The 7551-nt window shown below is 35.4% G+C and overlaps 1 pseudogene; it reads right to left on the bottom strand.

Moving 5' to 3' along the window:
- Nucleotides 1-1572: 1572 nt before the first annotated feature.
- On the bottom strand, nt 1573-6349 carry LOC136840943 (cytochrome b-like; annotated as a pseudogene).
- Between the last annotated feature and the right edge of the window lie 1202 nt (nt 6350-7551).

Consider the following 7551-nt stretch of genomic DNA (forward strand, 5'->3'; position numbering starts at 1 on the left):
AACAGTTGTGAGTAATTAATATTTAAACAAAAATATACTAAACTAAAAGGGCATCACTCCATTATTGTAACTGTCTCCCACGTTAGAGTCACATCAGCAAAACTGTAGGAACAAAACTATTATCACTATGACTTATCAGCAAAGCTATTCCTACCACTGGTGGTTAATAAATAAAACACTATTGTAAAAACTTTAAATACAAAAGTTTACTTTTAATTAAAAATTAATAAATCAAAATTCACAATTTTACTTTGAAGAAAAATTACTCCTACTTGAAAACAAAATTTAACCAATGCTTGAATTTAGATAAGAAACAAAATCAAATAATCAAACTATTAATATGTGAAACAAAATTAAATAAGCAAAAGTTAAATAATTAATATGAAAGAAAACTAATGAATAATCTGAAAATGCAAGAACATACTAAAACACACAAAACTGGAAAGTGTAAAATGAAATAAATTCACAAAAAACTTCTTAATTGAGAAATCAATTTCAACAATACTCACAAAAATCAATTCAGTTTGAATAACTAATCTTCAAACTTCAAAATATATTTTAAACATGGTTAAATTGTAAAATTTAATTTACCTTACAAAAGTTAAAGCTTTCACAAGATTACCCCAAATGCAGCTGGTTGAAATTCACTAGACACACTTTTCTAATAGGCGCCATGAAGATAAATAACACTGCTGTAGTATTTGTAAAGATTTCACAATCAATTAATAGAGTGACTAATATAAAAAAAAATTTTTGATACTGTAAAAAATTCTATTAAATGGGGAGAGAGAGAGAGAGAGAGAGAGAGAGAGAGAGAGAGAGAGAGAGAGAGAGAGAGAGAGAGAGAGAGAGAGAGAGAACCTCTCTCTAATTTACACCACATGGATTTTGGCCTCACAACGAAAAATTAATTCTATTTCCCATAATAAGGAAAACCCCAAAGACTATTCTAAAACGTTTTGGGACCAAGACCCACAGAATATTCTAAAACATTCTTCATTATTAACCCGCTAGCAATGGTTGTATGAGATAAACTTATAGACTGACTATTCATCTTTGGGAAGACAAGTGTTTTGAAAGCACCCAACAAGAGTTCGAATCTCTTAATAGTCTATCCTAATTTCTTTACAAAGCTATACTAGGATAACTTCTAAAAATACAGGGGAGGTGGATTTGCTTTAATTTTCATAGCTGAGTATGCCAGGATTTTGTTTCTGAGAGCTCTTTTTTCTATCATTTTCTTAGGGAGTGGACTTGTCTCCTTAATGTTTTATGTGAAAATTATGTTTATTGGTTTTTGTTTTGTGTGGGTGCGTGGTACTTTACCTCGGTTTCGTTATGAAAAGTTGATGTATCTTGCTTGAAAAAGGTTTCTCCCTGTAGCCTTAAATTATTGTATTTTTTTTATAGGATTGAAGGTCTTTTTAGAAGTTATCCTAGTATAGCTTTGTAAAGAAATTAGGATAGACTATTAAGAGATTCGAACTCTTGTTGGGTGCTTTCAAAACACTTGTCTTCCTAAAGATGAATAGTCAGTCTATAAGTTTATCTCATACAACCATTGCTAGTGGGTTAATAATGAAGAATGAGAAATATAAGTTTATCTCATACAACCATTGCTAGCGTGTTAATAATGAAGAATGAGAAATATAAGACTGTTAAGATCTGTCCTGTGAGGATATAGGGGTCTTCTACTGGCCGAGCACCGATTCATGTCAATAAAATTACGATTCTAATTATAGATCAGAATAAGATTTGTCTGATTGGGTAGAAGGCTAATCTTCGGAATTTGTTTTTATGCGTGAATGGCAGGATGAATAAGATGGCTACTGATATCACCAAGGCGATAACTCCTCCTAGTTTATTGGGGATTGATCGTAGAATTGCGTAAGCGAATAGGAAATACCATTCTGGTTGAATATGAGCAGGGGTGACTAGTGGGTTGGCTGGAATGAAGTTGTCTGGATCTCCCAGGAGATAAGGATCGAGGAGTGTGAGGATGATTAGGGCGGCCAGTGTGACTATGAATCCTACGATGTCTTTGAACGAGAAGTAGGGGTGAAAGGGGATTTTTTCTAGTTGTCTGGAGATTCCAAGGGGGTTGTTAGACCCTGTTTGATGTAAAAATAAAATATGGACTATAGAGGCAGCTGCGATAATGAATGGGAACAGGAAGTGGAAGGTGAAAAATCGTGTTAGCGTTGCGTTACTTACTGCGAATCCCCCTCAAATTCATTGTACTAAGTCTGTTCCTACAAATGGAATTGCAGATATTAGGTTGGTAATTACAGTGGGCAGGCTAGACTTTATAACTAATTCACACAGACATGTTTTTGATAAACAGGCGGGGACAAAATTTGCCGAGTTCCTTCTAAGCGCATTTCAAACTGTTTAAAAAACAAATAACACTCTAAAATAAAAATTAACTTCAATTTTACTTATATAAACATTTTAACTGCCACTTAATCAATAAATGACATTTCCCGCTAATAAAAGCAAACATCTTATAAAAATAAAAAAAAAAACTCAATATTACTCTAACGTTATACTAAGATGGCTGATTTTAAGCCCACCTCAAATGAAGACTAATAAGACGCTTGACAAAACAACAGATAAGAAGCTCATTCCTCCTATCATAACTATCAAATTAAACTTTAACTTGACACAAAATTAAATTCATTTAACGGAAAACCAGATATACAAAGATCGACTAACATATCACCACTAGAGACTCATTACAAATCACTTTACCACGTAAAAAAGCAACAAAATCTAGCTCTCTTTGCTTCGGGACTCCATAACTAGTATGCCAATTTAGTTCACCCCTGATACAAAAGGTAAGAAAACTCAACACTACTTTAATTCTATTTCCCATAATAAGGAAAACCCCAAAGACTATTCTAAAACGTTTTGGGACCAAGACCCACAGAATATTCTAAAACATTTTGGGACCAAGACCCAAAGAACATTGTGGACTTCCAGTCACATGTGACGTGATCAGATTAGGTTGATGCAATCGTCTCGATCAGGACACATTCTGGAAACATAATACATAACCAACACGTTGATCTGTCTCTAAGACAAAAGATGATCACATGATTCGAAGCTTCTTAACATGAATTTAGCTATGTAACTAAACTCTTGTGAATGCCTAGCATTGCAGTGAAAGCCTAGCATTACAATAAAAAAAAAATCATATGATCAACATTTTTAATAAACAGATGAAGATCGTGATGACTACTTATTGCTTGAATCGAAGCAAAAACATGCTCTTGGTCACTCATCCCTTATTGCTCGTCAGCTAACACGACTTATTAGATTGATTCACAACAAAAGCGATCATTGACATCTGTCAATGACAACTGCAGAGCACATGGTCTGATCTGACTAAATCTCCTCTCTCTATTACGTTATTATTAAGAAATGTATTATTAATCCTAAATTATTCTACCGTGAAATCCAACATACATTACATCAAATCACACTTTACATTAATTATTATAATTGTAAACAACACGTGAACACGTGACACTACACAATATCTCTTGTACAAAGAAAAATCATAGGGCAATTACAAAGCATATCACAATATTCTGGAAAAATTATACTTTATGCATTTTACAAGAGAATATTATGAGATTCCTCCCACCAGCGATTCACAACAGGATAAATAATCTGCAACTACATTTTTCTCTCCTGAAATGTGTTTCACTTTTATGTTATACGGTTGCAGGCACAAAAGCCACCAGGTCAAACTCAGATTTTTATTTCTCATTCTAGCTATAAAAGTTCGTGGATTGCAGTCAGAAAACACAAAAATTTCTACATTTCTAGGTCTGTTCACATACCCTTCAAACTTTTTCAATGCTGTTATTAATGCTGTTTCTTTTCTACAGTTGAATACACTTTCTGATGCATTTTAAATTTCATTTTTGTGATATTAGCATAGTAATTTCGAAGACGTGAAAGAAATAGGATGTAAAATAACACTGTCATCTTCTTGAAGTAGAACAGCTCCAGTTCCACAGTCAGATGCATCAACTTGTATCACAAACTTCTTATTGAAGTCTGGAGCTTGAAGTACTGGTCTTGACATTCTGGAGTCCAAACAAACTTTGTTTTTGTACTTCTTAAATCAGTTAAGGGAGCTACTACAGCTGAAAAAATTGGACAGAATCAGCGATAAAATCCAGTCATGTCCAAAAGATAGTTGTTTCCTGGTAGTAAGGGGGTAGCCTTGCGGATACCTTCTACATTAGTAGTTACTGGAACTAGAAGGTCTTTTCCAACCCCAAATGTTGCAGGTGCATTCTTCAGACCAAATGAAAAAACAGTGTATTGATACAGTGACAAAACAGTGTATTGATACAGTCCAAAAGGAGTAATGAAAGCTGGAAGCAAGTCAGCATTCTCATCTAAGGGAATTTGATAATAACCTTTCAACAAGTCTATCCTGGAAAAAAACTAAGCATGCCTAATATTATCAAGTCACTGATCTATAAGAGGCAAGGCATAATTGATCAGCCACGCTGATAGAATTCAGTTTCCTATAATCAGTTCATATTCTAAATGAGCCATCTGGTTTCTTCACCAACACACATAGAGAACTGTTATGACTTGAACTGGGTTCTGCTAATCCATGCTGCAATATATATTCTACTTCTTTCTTCAAAACATCTCTATGAAAAGGTTATAGGTGATATGCTATCTATTTAAAAGGTCTTCCATCTTCTCTGATGTTTATCTCATCCTTTGGCAGATCGGTATGCCTAGGCAAATCTGCAAAAATTTCAGAGAAACTTCTATTCACTTCACTTAATTTACTACTTTGCTCAACACTCAGATGTTTTAGTTTACCCTCCAAATTTTGCAGTATTGAAGAATTGTTCATTTAGCTTTCAGATCCCAATTCGAATCTATCATCATCCTTTGTGGATGAAGCTGTCTGTGTTACTGAAACTATTGCATTTTTAGTCTCTGAGAAGTAAGATTTCAAAAGATTTACATGAATATTCCTCTGTCGTTTCCTTCTCCCCGTGTTTCAAACACAAGTTTGATCACTTAATTTCGTTATCATCTTATAAGGACCTTGAAATTTATTGGTAAGGGGAAATTTTTTCACTGACAAGAACACTAGAACTTGCTGACCAACACTAAAATTTTTTAGTTTATTCTTAGCATCATATTTTTTTTTATTTTCTCTTGACTTATTTTAAGATTTTCTAAAAAAGAGTTTTCTGATTTCTCGTAACCTTTTCCCCAAGTTCTTCGCATATTCTCCCTGGATTTCCTCTTGATTTTCTTCCCAATTTTCTGCAAGAGTCTTCAATGGACCTCTTACTTCTTGACAAAAAATCATCTCATTAGGCGAACATCCCATGCTTTCTTGTTTAGCATTCCTAATTTCAAAGAACATGAAGGGTTAACCAGCATCTCATTCACTTTCTGACTCATAACAATACTTTGTTAACATATTTTCCAATGTCTGGTGGCACCTTTCTAAGGCGCCTTGAGTCTCTGGACGACAAGCAGTTGATAACTGTTGTTTCACCCCTAACAATTTCATCATATCGTTGGAACAATTTAGAAGTCAAGTTCGTTCCTCTATCACTTTCCAAAATGTCTGGTATTCCAAACTTGAAGAAAAACTCCACCAACTTCTTAGCAATTACCTTGGCACTTATACTTCTTACTGGAATTGCCTCAGGATACCTTGTCACAGGTCACATTAAGGTTAACAGATATTCATTTCCCTTCATTATTTTCAGAAGCGGCCAAACCACATCTATAATCAACTTGCTGAAGGATTCTCCTCTAACTTCTATAGATTGTAGGGGGTTATCTGAATGGTTTTATTAATTTTTCCAGCTACTTGGCAGGTGTGACACTCTCTACAAATCCTGCTAACATCCATGCAAAGCCCAGGCCAGAAAAAAATACTTCATAATCTTCTCAACAGTTTCCCTGATTTCCATATTTCCAGCCTCGTGTTCTACTGTGCCACTTGCTTCCTCAATGGACATGGAATGCGAATCTGATGATATTCTCCTGATTCAGCATTTCCTGGTATATCTGGAGGTCTATGCTTCCTCATTAGCAAGCTTTCCTTTAGACAATAGCAGGTAGGAGTTTGTTGCATCTCTTCTTGATCAACAATCATGAAGAATAAATCAGCCAATGTTGTATCCTTCTTCTGCAGTATCATTAGCTTCTCTTTAGTCACATGACCAACTTTAAGGGCTGAACTCTCAACATCTGCTAACTCAACTTCTATAGCTTCACTACTATCTGCTCTGAGTCTCCTCAAGAACAACAGGTTCTTCCTAGTCTTCTTGGGAAATCTCTTCATTGCTAGCACTAGGGGAAACATCATTTCCCTGGAACAGTTCTTGTAAGCTCAAAGATCCTTCATTTGATCTTTATTGTATGTGTAAATCCACAGTTTCTTCACTTACTGATGTAGTTCTCTTCATACTCCTGGTAGTTACACAACCTGGGAATAGGTGGGGTTATTCTTCTCTAAATCCACCATAGGACTAATCCTCAATGGTTTGTCTGTCACTATAGGACAAGGAACAAATGGTACACCACCAACTTCATTACCAAATAGAACATGCACACCCTCCACAACTGGTGAGTCCTTTACAGCAAAATCAACATTCCCTGTCACCAATTCATACGACAGGTGCAAGTTGCATATAGAAGTTACCTCTTCTCCTCCTATACCCTTCAAAATAACTGAATCCCCTGTGAGATTCTTCTCCAGCTGTGAGTGAGCACCACTAACTAACACATATGGTTACTACCAGTATCACATAATACCTTAACTGGTACCTGCACACTCCCTCCTTGAGTTGCCAGCATACCTTCAAAGATATATGGCTTAAAAGCCTCTAAGCTGCTCAGCAACTCACTGCTTGAGGTAGCATTTCCACTGGTTGCTAAACACTCAGCTTGTTTAGGCTCAGTCTTTCTTACAGTCTCAATCTTCCCCACACTGCTCTTTGTAGTTTGTTTCACCTGGTCACCTTTGACCACTTGACCAACTGCCTTTGACTGTTGCTGTGTCTAATAACACTTCTGACTGTAGTGTCCTGCTCTTCCACACTTAAAGCAGACAACATTAGTTTTCTGTATTTGTCTTGAGAAACTGGATGATGAAAATTTAACATTCGATTGATGAGGGGTATTGCCTTGCATAATACCCCAGTAAACAACTTGTTCCTGAAATTTGGATGAGATCTTATTATACTTGACATTATAATTCATTTTGCTACTGATAAAGTTATAATCTTCACTCAGTGTAGCAGCTTTGCCAAGTTTCTTAACCTCTCTCTCTTTCAAATAGGCTCTTATGTGTTCAGGAATTACTCTAACAAATTGTTCTATCACAATTAACTCTTCAAGTTTATCCACAGATTTAACTTTAGCAGTCTCCAACCATCGTCTGAATTATCTCTTCACTTTGCAGGCATAATTCAAGAAAGTCATCTTGTCATCCTTTCTCAAAGCTCTGAAGTTTTCATTATAATACTCAAAGATCATCTGGTA

Source organism: Macrobrachium rosenbergii, chromosome 1 (genome assembly GCF_040412425.1).
Source record: "Macrobrachium rosenbergii isolate ZJJX-2024 chromosome 1, ASM4041242v1, whole genome shotgun sequence".
Lineage (NCBI taxonomy): Eukaryota > Metazoa > Arthropoda > Malacostraca > Decapoda > Palaemonidae > Macrobrachium > Macrobrachium rosenbergii.